At 44.7% G+C, this 12,574-nt stretch overlaps 24 non-coding genes and 3 pseudogenes across 24 annotated transcripts; all 27 read left to right on the top strand.

Annotated features, from left to right (window-relative positions):
- The first annotated feature begins 20 nt into the window (after nt 1–20).
- On the top strand, nt 21–138 carry LOC112845962 (5S ribosomal RNA). Its single transcript, XR_003218817.1, has one exon. It is a non-coding gene; the product is annotated as a 5S ribosomal RNA (ribosomal RNA).
- A 356-nt stretch (nt 139–494) lies between these two features.
- Nucleotides 495–612, top strand: LOC112845965 (5S ribosomal RNA). Its single transcript, XR_003218820.1, has one exon. It is a non-coding gene; the product is annotated as a 5S ribosomal RNA (ribosomal RNA).
- Nucleotides 613–959: 347 nt separating this feature from the next.
- LOC112845969 (uncharacterized) lies at nt 960–1,071 on the top strand (annotated as a pseudogene).
- A 346-nt stretch (nt 1,072–1,417) lies between these two features.
- On the top strand, nt 1,418–1,533 carry LOC112845966 (uncharacterized; annotated as a pseudogene).
- A 355-nt stretch (nt 1,534–1,888) lies between these two features.
- Nucleotides 1,889–2,007, top strand: LOC112845959 (5S ribosomal RNA). Its single transcript, XR_003218815.1, has one exon. It is a non-coding gene; the product is annotated as a 5S ribosomal RNA (ribosomal RNA).
- A 356-nt stretch (nt 2,008–2,363) lies between these two features.
- LOC112845958 (5S ribosomal RNA) lies at nt 2,364–2,482 on the top strand. Its single transcript, XR_003218814.1, has one exon. It is a non-coding gene; the product is annotated as a 5S ribosomal RNA (ribosomal RNA).
- A 355-nt stretch (nt 2,483–2,837) lies between these two features.
- LOC112845957 (5S ribosomal RNA) lies at nt 2,838–2,956 on the top strand. Its single transcript, XR_003218813.1, has one exon. It is a non-coding gene; the product is annotated as a 5S ribosomal RNA (ribosomal RNA).
- Nucleotides 2,957–3,313: 357 nt separating this feature from the next.
- LOC112845956 (5S ribosomal RNA) lies at nt 3,314–3,432 on the top strand. The gene has a single exon (XR_003218812.1). It is a non-coding gene; the product is annotated as a 5S ribosomal RNA (ribosomal RNA).
- A 354-nt stretch (nt 3,433–3,786) lies between these two features.
- Nucleotides 3,787–3,905, top strand: LOC112845954 (5S ribosomal RNA). Its single transcript, XR_003218810.1, has one exon. It is a non-coding gene; the product is annotated as a 5S ribosomal RNA (ribosomal RNA).
- Nucleotides 3,906–4,260: 355 nt separating this feature from the next.
- Nucleotides 4,261–4,379, top strand: LOC112845953 (5S ribosomal RNA). Its single transcript, XR_003218809.1, has one exon. It is a non-coding gene; the product is annotated as a 5S ribosomal RNA (ribosomal RNA).
- Nucleotides 4,380–4,736: 357 nt separating this feature from the next.
- LOC112845952 (5S ribosomal RNA) lies at nt 4,737–4,855 on the top strand. The gene has a single exon (XR_003218808.1). It is a non-coding gene; the product is annotated as a 5S ribosomal RNA (ribosomal RNA).
- A 356-nt stretch (nt 4,856–5,211) lies between these two features.
- LOC112845951 (5S ribosomal RNA) lies at nt 5,212–5,330 on the top strand. Its single transcript, XR_003218807.1, has one exon. It is a non-coding gene; the product is annotated as a 5S ribosomal RNA (ribosomal RNA).
- Nucleotides 5,331–5,686: 356 nt separating this feature from the next.
- On the top strand, nt 5,687–5,805 carry LOC112845950 (5S ribosomal RNA). The gene has a single exon (XR_003218806.1). It is a non-coding gene; the product is annotated as a 5S ribosomal RNA (ribosomal RNA).
- Nucleotides 5,806–6,162: 357 nt separating this feature from the next.
- Nucleotides 6,163–6,281, top strand: LOC112845949 (5S ribosomal RNA). The gene has a single exon (XR_003218805.1). It is a non-coding gene; the product is annotated as a 5S ribosomal RNA (ribosomal RNA).
- Nucleotides 6,282–6,638: 357 nt separating this feature from the next.
- On the top strand, nt 6,639–6,756 carry LOC112845963 (5S ribosomal RNA). Its single transcript, XR_003218818.1, has one exon. It is a non-coding gene; the product is annotated as a 5S ribosomal RNA (ribosomal RNA).
- A 356-nt stretch (nt 6,757–7,112) lies between these two features.
- On the top strand, nt 7,113–7,231 carry LOC112845948 (5S ribosomal RNA). The gene has a single exon (XR_003218804.1). It is a non-coding gene; the product is annotated as a 5S ribosomal RNA (ribosomal RNA).
- Nucleotides 7,232–7,587: 356 nt separating this feature from the next.
- LOC112845961 (5S ribosomal RNA) lies at nt 7,588–7,705 on the top strand. Its single transcript, XR_003218816.1, has one exon. It is a non-coding gene; the product is annotated as a 5S ribosomal RNA (ribosomal RNA).
- Nucleotides 7,706–8,038: 333 nt separating this feature from the next.
- On the top strand, nt 8,039–8,157 carry LOC112845947 (5S ribosomal RNA). Its single transcript, XR_003218803.1, has one exon. It is a non-coding gene; the product is annotated as a 5S ribosomal RNA (ribosomal RNA).
- A 353-nt stretch (nt 8,158–8,510) lies between these two features.
- LOC112845946 (5S ribosomal RNA) lies at nt 8,511–8,629 on the top strand. The gene has a single exon (XR_003218802.1). It is a non-coding gene; the product is annotated as a 5S ribosomal RNA (ribosomal RNA).
- A 351-nt stretch (nt 8,630–8,980) lies between these two features.
- Nucleotides 8,981–9,099, top strand: LOC112845945 (5S ribosomal RNA). Its single transcript, XR_003218801.1, has one exon. It is a non-coding gene; the product is annotated as a 5S ribosomal RNA (ribosomal RNA).
- A 342-nt stretch (nt 9,100–9,441) lies between these two features.
- On the top strand, nt 9,442–9,557 carry LOC112845968 (uncharacterized; annotated as a pseudogene).
- A 356-nt stretch (nt 9,558–9,913) lies between these two features.
- LOC112845971 (5S ribosomal RNA) lies at nt 9,914–10,032 on the top strand. Its single transcript, XR_003218823.1, has one exon. It is a non-coding gene; the product is annotated as a 5S ribosomal RNA (ribosomal RNA).
- Nucleotides 10,033–10,388: 356 nt separating this feature from the next.
- LOC112845970 (5S ribosomal RNA) lies at nt 10,389–10,507 on the top strand. The gene has a single exon (XR_003218822.1). It is a non-coding gene; the product is annotated as a 5S ribosomal RNA (ribosomal RNA).
- Nucleotides 10,508–10,864: 357 nt separating this feature from the next.
- LOC112845967 (5S ribosomal RNA) lies at nt 10,865–10,983 on the top strand. Its single transcript, XR_003218821.1, has one exon. It is a non-coding gene; the product is annotated as a 5S ribosomal RNA (ribosomal RNA).
- A 357-nt stretch (nt 10,984–11,340) lies between these two features.
- Nucleotides 11,341–11,459, top strand: LOC112845955 (5S ribosomal RNA). Its single transcript, XR_003218811.1, has one exon. It is a non-coding gene; the product is annotated as a 5S ribosomal RNA (ribosomal RNA).
- Nucleotides 11,460–11,813: 354 nt separating this feature from the next.
- LOC112845964 (5S ribosomal RNA) lies at nt 11,814–11,931 on the top strand. Its single transcript, XR_003218819.1, has one exon. It is a non-coding gene; the product is annotated as a 5S ribosomal RNA (ribosomal RNA).
- A 357-nt stretch (nt 11,932–12,288) lies between these two features.
- Nucleotides 12,289–12,407, top strand: LOC112845944 (5S ribosomal RNA). Its single transcript, XR_003218800.1, has one exon. It is a non-coding gene; the product is annotated as a 5S ribosomal RNA (ribosomal RNA).
- The last annotated feature ends 167 nt before the right edge of the window (nt 12,408–12,574 follow it).

The raw sequence follows: 12,574 nt of genomic DNA, 5'->3' as shown, positions 1-12,574 counted from the left end.
TGTTTGTCGTCCTCGCTGTGGCTTACGGCCATACCACCCTGAACACGCCCGATCTCGTCTGATCTCGGAAGCTAAGCAGGGTCGGGCCTGGTCAGTACTTGGATGGGAGACCGCCTGGAATACCAGGTGCTGTAAGCTTTTCTTCACACAAAAAACTGCAGGGGGCGCTGCTGCTGTCTCTGTTTGTGCTTTGCTCCATATTCTTCTCTGTTTGCCTGCATTGTGTGTCTGTTTTACTAAGTCTCTGAACACGTTTTCCATCCAGTAATGAAACATTTTTTCCTACGGTAAAACTTTCACTTCAGCTTTAGCTTCAGCATAGAAAGCTGTTTACAGTAACACATCACTGATCTTAGATCGGAATAGTATGCAGCTGGCTGTTAAAATCATCATATTTATTTAAGTAACAAAACAAACTGAAGACATCCTCAAGATATAAGTCTGCGAAATGCTCCTGAAGCAGTAATAAGAGGGTGTTTGTCGTCCTCGCTGTGGCTTACGGCCATACCACCTGAACACGCCCGATCTCGTCTGATCTCGGAAGCTAAGCAGGGTCGGGCCTGGTCAGTACTTGGATGGGAGACCGCCTGGGAATACCAGGTGCTGTAAGCTTTTTCACACAAAAAACTGCAGGGGGCGCTGCTGCTGTCTCTGTTTGTGCTTTGCTCCATATTCTTCTCTGTTTGCCTGCATTGTGTGTCTGTTTACTAAGTCTCTGAACACGTTTTCCATCCAGTAATGAAACATTTTTCCTACGGTAAAACTTTCACTTCAGCTTTAGCTTCAGCATAGAAAGCTGTTTACAGTAACACATCACTGATCTTAGATCGGAATAGTATGCAGCTGGCTGTTAAAAATATTTATTTAAGTAACAAAACAAACTGAAGACATCCTCAAGATATAAGTCTGCGAAATGCTCCTGAAGCAGTAATAAGAGGGTGTTTGTCGTCCTCGCTGTGGCTTACGGCCATACCACGACGCCGATCTCGTCTGATCTCGGAAGCTAAGCAGGGTCGGGCCTGGTCAGTACTTGGATGGGAGACCGCCTGGGAATACCAGGTGCTGTAAGCTTTTCTTCACACAAAAATGCAGGGGCGCTGCTGCTGTCTCTGTTTGTGCTTTGCTCCATATTCTTCTCTGTTTGCCTGCATTGTGTGTCTGTTTTACTAAGTCTCTGAACACGTTTTCCATCCAGTAATGAAACATTTTTTCCTACGGTAAAACTTTCACTTCAGCTTTAGCTTCAGCATAGAAAGCTGTTTACAGTAACACATCACTGATCTTAGATCGAATAGTATGCACTGGCTGTTAAAATCATCATATTTATTAATAACAAAACAAACTGAAGACATCCTCAAGATATAGTCTGCGAAATGCCCTGAAGCAGTAATAAGAGGGGTTTTCGTCCTCGGCTGTGGCTTACGCCATACCACCCTGAACACGCCGATCTCGTCTGATCTCGGAAGCTAAGCAGGGTCGGGCTGGTCAGTACTTGGATGGGAGACCGCCTGGGAATACCAGGTGCTGTAAGCTTTTCTTCACACAAAAACTGCAGGGGCGCTGCTGCTGTCTCTGTTTGTGCTTTGCTCCATATTCTTCTCTGTTTGCCTGCATTGTGTGTCTGTTTTACTAAGTCTCTGAACACGTTTTCCATCCAGTAATGAAACATTTTTTCCTACGGTAAAACTTTCACTTCAGCTTTAGCTTCAGCATAGAAAGCTGTTTACAGTAACACATCACTGATCTTAGATCGGAATAGTATGCAGCTGGCTGTTAAAATCATCATATTTATTTAAGTAACAAAACAAACTGAAGACATCCTCAAGATATAAGTCTGCGAAATGCTCCTGAAGCAGTAATAAGAGGGGTGTTTGTCGTCCTCGCTGTGGCTTACGGCCATACCACCCTGAACACGCCCGATCTCGTCTGATCTCGGAAGCTAAGCAGGGTCGGGCCTGGTCAGTACTTGGATGGGAGACCGCCTGGGAATACCAGGTGCTGTAAGCTTTTCTTCACACAAAAAACTGCAGGGGGCGCTGCTGCTGTCTCTGTTTGTGCTTTGCTCCATATTCTTCTCTGTTTGCCTGCATTGTGTGTCTGTTTTACTAAGTCTCTGAACACGTTTTCCATCCAGTAATGAAACATTTTTCCTACGGTAAAACTTTCACTTCAGCTTTAGCTTCAGCATAGAAAGCTGTTTACAGTAACACATCACTGATCTTAGATCGGAATAGTATGCAGCTGGCTGTTAAAATCATCATATTTATTTAAGTAACAAAACAAACTGAAGACATCCTCAAGATATAAGTCTGCGAAATGCTCCTGAAGCAGTAATAAGAGGGGTGTTTGTCGTCCTCGCTGTGGCTTACGGCCATACCACCCTGAACACGCCCGATCTCGTCTGATCTCGGAAGCTAAGCAGGGTCGGGCCTGGTCAGTACTTGGATGGGAGACCGCCTGGGAATACCAGGTGCTGTAAGCTTTCTTCACACAAAAAACTGCAGGGGCGCTGCTGCTGTCTCTGTTTGTGCTTTGCTCCATATTCTTCTCTGTTTGCCTGCATTGTGTGTCTGTTTTACTAAGTCTCTGAACACGTTTTCCATCCAGTAATGAAACATTTTTTCCTACGGTAAAACTTTCACTTCAGCTTTAGCTTCAGCATAGAAAGCTGTTTACAGTAACACATCACTGATCTTAGATCGGAATAGTATGCAGCTGGCTGTTAAAATCATCATATTTATTTAAGTAACAAAACAAACTGAAGACATCCTCAAGATATAAGTCTGCGAAATGCTCCTGAAGCAGTAATAAGAGGGGTGTTTGTCGTCCTCGCTGTGGCTTACGGCCATACCACCCTGAACACGCCCGATCTCGTCTGATCTCGGAAGCTAAGCAGGGTCGGGCCTGGTCAGTACTTGGATGGGAGACCGCCTGGGAATACCAGGTGCTGTAAGCTTTTCTTCACACAAAAAACTGCAGGGGGCGCTGCTGCTGTCTCTGTTTGTGCTTTGCTCCATATTCTTCTCTGTTTGCCTGCATTGTGTGTCTGTTTTACTAAGTCTCTGAACACGTTTTCCATCCAGTAATGAAACATTTTTTCCTACGGTAAAACTTTCACTTCAGCTTTAGCTTCAGCATAGAAAGCTGTTTACAGTAACACATCACTGATCTTAGATCGGAATAGTATGCAGCTGGCTGTTAAAATCATCATATTTATTTAAGTAACAAAACAAACTGAAGACATCCTCAAGATATAAGTCTGCGAAATGCTCCTGAAGCAGTAATAAGAGGGGTGTTTGTCGTCCTCGCTGTGGCTTACGGCCATACCACCCTGAACACGCCCGATCTCGTCTGATCTCGGAAGCTAAGCAGGGTCGGGCCTGGTCAGTACTTGGATGGGAGACCGCCTGGGAATACCAGGTGCTGTAAGCTTTCTTCACACAAAAAACTGCAGGGGCGCTGCTGCTGTCTCTGTTTGTGCTTTGCTCCATATTCTTCTCTGTTTGCCTGCATTGTGTGTCTGTTTTACTAAGTCTCTGAACACGTTTTCCATCCAGTAATGAAACATTTTTCCTACGGTAAAACTTTCACTTCAGCTTTAGCTTCAGCATAGAAAGCTGTTTACAGTAACACATCACTGATCTTAGATCGGAATAGTATGCAGCTGGCTGTTAAAATCATCATATTTATTTAAGTAACAAAACAAACTGAAGACATCCTCAAGATATAAGTCTGCGAAATGCTCCTGAAGCAGTAATAAGAGGGGTGTTTGTCGTCCTCGCTGTGGCTTACGGCCATACCACCCTGAACACGCCCGATCTCGTCTGATCTCGGAAGCTAAGCAGGGTCGGGCCTGGTCAGTACTTGGATGGGAGACCGCCTGGGAATACCAGGTGCTGTAAGCTTTTCTTCACACAAAAAACTGCAGGGGCGCTGCTGCTGTCTCTGTTTGTGCTTTGCTCCATATTCTTCTCTGTTTGCCTGCATTGTGTGTCTGTTTTACTAAGTCTCTGAACACGTTTTCCATCCAGTAATGAAACATTTTTCCTACGGTAAAACTTTCACTTCAGCTTTAGCTTCAGCATAGAAAGCTGTTTACAGTAACACATCACTGATCTTAGATCGGAATAGTATGCAGCTGGCTGTTAAAATCATCATATTTATTTAAGTAACAAAACAAACTGAAGACATCCTCAAGATATAAGTCTGCGAAATGCTCCTGAAGCAGTAATAAGAGGGGTGTTTGTCGTCCTCGCTGTGGCTTACGGCCATACCACCCTGAACACGCCCGATCTCGTCTGATCTCGGAAGCTAAGCAGGGTCGGGCCTGGTCAGTACTTGGATGGGAGACCGCCTGGGAATACCAGGTGCTGTAAGCTTTTCTTCACACAAAAAACTGCAGGGGGCGCTGCTGCTGTCTCTGTTTGTGCTTTGCTCCATATTCTTCTCTGTTTGCCTGCATTGTGTGTCTGTTTTACTAAGTCTCTGAACACGTTTTCCATCCAGTAATGAAACATTTTTTCCTACGGTAAAACTTTCACTTCAGCTTTAGCTTCAGCATAGAAAGCTGTTTACAGTAACACATCACTGATCTTAGATCGGAATAGTATGCAGCTGGCTGTTAAAATCATCATATTTATTTAAGTAACAAAACAAACTGAAGACATCCTCAAGATATAAGTCTGCGAAATGCTCCTGAAGCAGTAATAAGAGGGGTGTTTGTCGTCCTCGCTGTGGCTTACGGCCATACCACCCTGAACACGCCCGATCTCGTCTGATCTCGGAAGCTAAGCAGGGTCGGGCCTGGTCAGTACTTGGATGGGAGACCGCCTGGGAATACCAGGTGCTGTAAGCTTTTCTTCACACAAAAAACTGCAGGGGGCGCTGCTGCTGTCTCTGTTTGTGCTTTGCTCCATATTCTTCTCTGTTTGCCTGCATTGTGTGTCTGTTTTACTAAGTCTCTGAACACGTTTTCCATCCAGTAATGAAACATTTTTCCTACGGTAAAACTTTCACTTCAGCTTTAGCTTCAGCATAGAAAGCTGTTTACAGTAACACATCACTGATCTTAGATCGGAATAGTATGCAGCTGGCTGTTAAAATCATCATATTTATTTAAGTAACAAAACAAACTGAAGACATCCTCAAGATATAAGTCTGCGAAATGCTCCTGAAGCAGTAATAAGAGGGGTGTTTGTCGTCCTCGCTGTGGCTTACGGCCATACCACCCTGAACACGCCCGATCTCGTCTGATCTCGGAAGCTAAGCAGGGTCGGGCCTGGTCAGTACTTGGATGGGAGACCGCCTGGGAATACCAGGTGCTGTAAGCTTTTCTTCACACAAAAAACTGCAGGGGGCGCTGCTGCTGTCTCTGTTTGTGCTTTGCTCCATATTCTTCTCTGTTTGCCTGCATTGTGTGTCTTTTTACTAAGTCTCTGAACACGTTTTCCATCCAGTAATGAAACATTTTTTCCTACGGTAAAACTTTCACTTCAGCTTTAGCTTCAGCATAGAAAGCTGTTTACAGTAACACATCACTGATCTTAGATCGGAATAGTATGCAGCTGGCTGTTAAAATCATCATATTTATTTAAGTAACAAAACAAACTGAAGACATCCTCAAGATATAAGTCTGCGAAATGCTCCTGAAGCAGTAATAAGAGGGGTGTTTGTCGTCCTCGCTGTGGCTTACGGCCATACCACCCTGAACACGCCCGATCTCGTCTGATCTCGGAAGCTAAGCAGGGTCGGGCCTGGTCAGTACTTGGATGGGAGACCGCCTGGGAATACCAGGTGCTGTAAGCTTTTCTTCACACAAAAAACTGCAGGGGGCGCTGCTGCTGTCTCTGTTTGTGCTTTGCTCCATATTCTTCTCTGTTTGCCTGCATTGTGTGTCTGTTTTACTAAGTCTCTGAACACGTTTTCCATCCAGTAATGAAACATTTTTTCCTACGGTAAAACTTTCACTTCAGCTTTAGCTTCAGCATAGAAAGCTGTTTACAGTAACACATCACTGATCTTAGATCGGAATAGTATGCAGCTGGCTGTTAAAATCATCATATTTATTTAAGTAACAAAACAAACTGAAGACATCCTCAAGATATAAGTCTGCGAAATGCTCCTGAAGCAGTAATAAGAGGGGTGTTTGTCGTCCTCGCTGTGGCTTACGGCCATACCACCCTGAACACGCCCGATCTCGTCTGATCTCGGAAGCTAAGCAGGGTCGGGCCTGGTCAGTACTTGGATGGGAGACCGCCTGGGAATACCAGGTGCTGTAAGCTTTTCTTCACACAAAAAACTGCAGGGGGCGCTGCTGCTGTCTCTGTTTGTGCTTTGCTCCATATTCTTCTCTGTTTGCCTGCATTGTGTGTCTGTTTTACTAAGTCTCTGAACACGTTTTCCATCCAGTAATGAAACATTTTTTCCTACGGTAAAACTTTCACTTCAGCTTTAGCTTCAGCATAGAAAGCTGTTTACAGTAACACATCACTGATCTTAGATCGGAATAGTATGCAGCTGGCTGTTAAAATCATCATATTTATTTAAGTAACAAAACAAACTGAAGACATCCTCAAGATATAAGTCTGCGAAATGCTCCTGAAGCAGTAATAAGAGGGGTGTTTGTCGTCCTCGCTGTGGCTTACGGCCATACCACCCTGAACACGCCCGATCTCGTCTGATCTCGGAAGCTAAGCAGGGTCGGCCTGGTCAGTACTTGGATGGGAGACCGCCTGGGAATACCAGGTGCTGTAAGCTTTTCTTCACACAAAAAACTGCAGGGGGCGCTGCTGCTGTCTCTGTTTGTGCTTTGCTCCATATTCTTCTCTGTTTGCCTGCATTGTGTGTCTGTTTACTAAGTCTCTGAACACGTTTTCCATCCAGTAATGAAACATTTTTTCCTACGGTAAAACTTTCACTTCAGCTTTAGCTTCAGCATAGAAAGCTGTTTACAGTAACACATCACTGATCTTAGATCGGAATAGTATGCAGCTGGCTGTTAAAATCATCATATTTATTTAAGTAACAAAACAAACTGAAGACATCCTCAAGATATAAGTCTGCGAAATGCTCCTGAAGCAGTAATAAGAGGGGTGTTTGTCGTCCTCGCTGTGGCTTACGGCCATACCACCCTGAACACGCCCGATCTCGTCTGATCTCGGAAGCTAAGCAGGGTCGGGCCTGGTCAGTACTTGGATGGGAGACCGCCTGGGAATACCAGGTGCTGTAAGCTTTTCTTCACACAAAAAACTGCAGGGGGCGCTGCTGCTGTCTCTGTTTGTGCTTTGCTCCATATTCTTCTCTGTTTGCCTGCATTGTGTGTCTGTTTTACTAAGTCTCTGAACACGTTTTCCATCCAGTAATGAAACATTTTTCCTACGGTAAAACTTTCACTTCAGCTTTAGCTTCAGCATAGAAAGCTGTTTACAGTAACACATCACTGATCTTAGATCGGAATAGTATGCAGCTGGCTGTTAAAATCATCATATTTATTTAAGTAACAAAACAAACTGAAGACATCCTCAAGATATAAGTCTGCGAAATGCTCCTGAAGCAGTAATAAGAGGGGTGTTTGTCGTCCTCGCTGTGGCTTACGGCCATACCACCCTGAACACGCCCGATCTCGTCTGATCTCGGAAGCTAAGCAGGGTCGGGCCTGGTCAGTACTTGGATGGGAGACCGCCTGGAATACCAGGTGCTGTAAGCTTTTCTTCACACAAAAACTGCAGGGGCGCTGCTGCTGTCTCTGTTTGTGCTTTGCTCCATATCTTCTCTGTTTGCCTGCATTGTGTGTCTGTTTACTAAGTCTCTGAACACGTTTTCCATCCAGTAATGAAACATTTTTCCTACGGTAAAACTTTCACTTCAGCTTTAGCTTCAGCATAGAAAGCTGTTTACAGTAACACATCACTGATCTTAGATCGGAATAGTATGCAGCTGGCTGTTAAAATCATCATATTTATTTAAGTAACAAAACAAACTGAAGACATCCTCAAGATATAAGTCTGCGAAATGCTGGGTGTTTGTCGTCCTCGCTGTGGCTTACGGCCATACCACCCTGAACACGCCCGATCTCGTCTGATCTCGGAAGCTAAGCAGGGTCGGGCCTGGTCAGTACTTGGATGGGAGACCGCCTGGGAATACCAGGTGCTGTAAGCTTTCTTCACACAAAAAACTGCAGGGGGCGCTGCTGCTGTCTCTGTTTGTGCTTTGCTCCATATTCTTCTCTGTTTGCCTGCATTGTGTGTCTGTTTTACTAAGTCTCTGAACACGTTTCCATCCAGTAATGAAACATTTTTTCCTACGGTAAAACTTTCACTTCAGCTTTAGCTTCAGCATAGAAAGCTGTTACAGTAACACATCACTGAGTTAGATCGGAATAGTATGCAGCTGGCTGTTAAAATCATCATATTTATTTAAGTAACAAAACAAACTGAAGACATCCTCAAGATATAAGTCTGCGAAATGCTCCTGAAGCAGTAATAAGAGGGGTGTTTGTCGTCCTCGCTGTGGCTTACGGCCATACCACCCTGAACACGCCCGATCTCGTCTGATCTCGGAAGCTAAGCAGGGTCGGGCCTGGTCAGTACTTGGATGGGAGACCGCCTGGGAATACCAGGTGCTGTAAGCTTTTCTTCACACAAAAACTGCAGGGGGCGCTGCTGCTGTCTCTGTTTGTGCTTTGCTCCATATTCTTCTCTGTTGCCTGCATTGTGTGTCTGTTTACTAAGTCTCTGAACACGTTTTCCATCCAGTAATGAAACATTTTTTCCTACGGTAAAACTTCACTTCAGCTTTAGCTTCAGCATAGAAAGCTGTTTACAGTAACACATCACTGATCTTAGATCGGAATAGTATGCAGCTGGCTGTTAAAATCATCATATTATTTAAGTAACAAAACAAACTGAAGACATCCTCAAGATATAAGTCTGCGAAATGCTCCTGAAGCAGTAATAAGAGGGTGTTTGTCGTCCTCGCTGTGGCTTACGGCCATACCACCCTGAACACGCCCGATCTCGTCTGATCTCGGAAGCTAAGCAGGGTCGGGCCTGGTCAGTACTTGGATGGGAGACCGCCTGGGAATACCAGGTGCTGTAAGCTTTTCTTCACACAAAAAACTGCAGGGGGCGCTGCTGCTGTCTCTGTTGTGCTTTGCTCCATATTCTTCTCTGTTTGCCTGCATTGTGTCTGTTTTACTAAGTCTCTGAACACTTTTCCATCCAGTAATGAAACATTTTTCCTACGGTAAAACTTCACCAGCTTAGCTTCAGCATAGAAGCTGTTACAGTAACACATCACTGATCTTAGATCGGAATAGTATGCAGCTGGCTGTTAAAATCATCAATTTATTAAGTAACAAAACAAACTGAAGACATCCTCAAGATATAAGTCTGCGAAATGCTCCTGAAGCAGTAATAAAAGGGGTGTTTGTCGTCCCGCGTGGCTTACGGCCATACACCTGAACACGCCCGATCTCGTCTGATCTCGGAAGCTAAGCAGGGCGGGCCTGGTCAGTACTTGGATGGGAAGACGCCTGGGAATACCAGGTGCTGTAAGCTTTCTTCACACAAAAAACTGCAGGGGGCGCTGCTGCTGTCTCTGTTTGTGCTTTGCTCCATATTCTTCTCTGTTTGCCTGCATTGTGTGTCTGTTTTACTAAGTCTCTGAACACGTTTTCCATCCAGTAATGAAACATTTTTTCCTACGGTAAAACTTTCACTTCAGCTTTAGCTTCAGCATAGAAAGCTGTTTACAGTAACACATCACTGATCTTAGATCGGAATAGTATGCAGCTGGCTGTTAAAATCATCATATTTATTTAAGTAACAAAACAAACTGAAGACATCCTCAAGATATAAGTCTGCGAAATGCTCCTGAAGCAGTAATAAGAGGGGTGTTTGTCGTCCTCGCTGTGGCTTACGGCCATACCACCCTGAACACGCCCGATCTCGTCTGATCTCGGAAGCTAAGCAGGGTCGGGCCTGGTCAGTACTTGGATGGGAGACCGCCTGGGAATACCAGGTGCTGTAAGCTTTTCTTCACACAAAAAACTGCAGGGGGCGCTGCTGCTGTCTCTGTTTGTGCTTTGCTCCATATTCTTCTCTGTTTGCCTGCATTGTGTGTCTGTTTTACTAAGTCTCTGAACACGTTTTCCATCCAGTAATGAAACATTTTTTCCTACGGTAAAACTTTCACTTCAGCTTTAGCTTCAGCATAGAAAGCTGTTTACAGTAACACATCACTGATCTTAGATCGGAATAGTATGCAGCTGGCTGTTAAAATCATCATATTTATTTAAGTAACAAAACAAACTGAAGACATCCTCAAGATATAAGTCTGCGAAATGCTCCTGAAGCAGTAATAAGAGGGTGTTTGTCGTCCTCGCTGTGGCTTACGGCCATACCACCCTGAACACGCCCGATCTCGTCTGATCTCGGAAGCTAAGCAGGGTCGGGCCTGGTCAGTACTTGGATGGGAGACCGCCTGGGAATACCAGGTGCTGTAAGCTTTTCTTCACACAAAAAACTGCAGGGGGCGCTGCTGCTGTCTCTGTTTGTGCTTTGCTCCATATTCTTCTCTGTTTGCCTGCATTGTGTGTCTGTTTTACTAAGTCTCTGAACACGTTTTCCATCCAGTAATGAAACATTTTTTCCTACGGTAAAACTTTCACTTCAGCTTTAGCTTCAGCATAGAAAGCTGTTTACAGTAACACATCACTGATCTTAGATCGGAATAGTATGCAGCTGGCTGTTAAAATCATCATATTTATTTAAGTAACAAAACAAACTGAAGACATCCTCAAGATATAAGTCTGCGAAATGCTCCTGAAGCAGTAATAAGAGGGGTGTTTGTCGTCCTCGCTGTGGCTTACGGCCATACCACCCTGAACACGCCCGATCTCGTCTGATCTCGGAAGCTAAGCAGGGTCGGGCCTGGTCAGTACTTGGATGGGAGACCGCCTGGGAATACCAGGTGCTGTAAGCTTTTCTTCACACAAAAAACTGCAGGGGGCGCTGCTGCTGTCTCTGTTTGTGCTTTGCTCCATATTCTTCTCTGTTTGCCTGCATTGTGTGTCTGTTTTACTAAGTCTCTGAACACGTTTTCCATCCAGTAATGAAACATTTTTTCCTACGGTAAAACTTTCACTTCAGCTTTAGCTTCAGCATAGAAAGCTGTTTACAGTAACACATCACTGATCTTAGATCGGAATAGTATGCAGCTGGCTGTTAAAATCATCATATTTATTTAAGTAACAAAACAAACTGAAGACATCCTCAAGATATAAGTCTGCGAAATGCTCCTGAAGCAGTAATAAGAGGGGTGTTTGTCGTCCTCGCTGTGGCTTACGGCCATACCACCCTGAACACGCCCGATCTCGTCTGATCTCGGAAGCTAAGCAGGGTCGGGCCTGGTCAGTACTTGGATGGGAGACCGCCTGGGAATACCAGGTGCTGTAAGCTTTTCTTCACAAAAAACTGCAGGGGCGCTGCTGCTGTCTCTGTTTGTGCTTTGCTCCATATTCTTCTCTGTTTGCCTGCATTGTGTGTCTGTTTTACTAAGTCTCTGAACACGTTTTCCATCCAGTAATGAAACATTTTTTCCTACGGTAAAACTTTCACTTCAGCTTTAGCTTCAGCATAGAAAGCTGTTTACAGTAACACATCACTGATCTTAGATCGGAATAGTATGCAGCTGGCTGTTAAAATCATCATATTTATTTAAGTAACAAAACAAACTGAAGACATCCTCAAGATATAAGTCTGCGAAATGCTCCTGAAGCAGTAATAAGAGGGGTGTTTGTCGTCCTCGCTGTGGCTTACGGCCATACCACCTGAACACGCCCGATCTCGTCTGATCTCGGAAGCTAAGCAGGGTCGGGCCTGGTCAGTACTTGGATGGGAGACCGCCTGGGAATACCAGGTGCTGTAAGCTTTTCTTCACACAAAAAACTGCAGGGGGCGCTGCTGCTGTCTCTGTTTGTGCTTTGCTCCATATTCTTCTCTGTTTGCCTGCATTGTGTGTCTGTTTTACTAAGTCTCTGAACACGTTTTCCATCCAGTAATGAAACATTTTTTCCTACGGTAAAACTTTCACTTCAGCTTTAGCTTCAGCATAGAAAGCTGTTTACAGTAACACATCACTGATCTTAGATCGGAATAGTATGCAGCTGGCTGTTAAAATCATCATATTTATTTAAGTAACAAAACAAACTGAAGACATCCTCAAGATATAAGTCTGCGAAATGCTCCTGAAGCAGTAATAAGAGGGGTGTTTGTCGTCCTCGCTGTGGCTTACGGCCATACCACCCTGAACACGCCCGATCTCGTCTGATCTCGGAAGCTAAGCAGGGTCGGGCCTGGTCAGTACTTGGATGGGAGACCGCCTGGGAATACCAGGTGCTGTAAGCTTTTCTTCACACAAAAAACTGCAGGGGGCGCTGCTGCTGTCTCTGTTTGTGCTTTGCTCCATATTCTTCTCTGTTTGCCTGCATTGTGTGTCTGTTTTACTAAGTCTCTGAACACGTTTTCCATCCAGTAATGAAACATTTTTTCCTACGGTAAAACTTTCACTTCAG

The sequence above is a fragment of the Oreochromis niloticus genome, unplaced genomic scaffold (assembly GCF_001858045.2).
Source record: "Oreochromis niloticus isolate F11D_XX unplaced genomic scaffold, O_niloticus_UMD_NMBU tig00008832_pilon, whole genome shotgun sequence".
In the NCBI taxonomy this organism is placed as follows: Eukaryota; Metazoa; Chordata; class Actinopteri; order Cichliformes; family Cichlidae; genus Oreochromis; species Oreochromis niloticus.
Note: the sequence above shows the minus strand (reverse complement) of the source record. Positions and strands in the feature narration are given on the sequence as shown.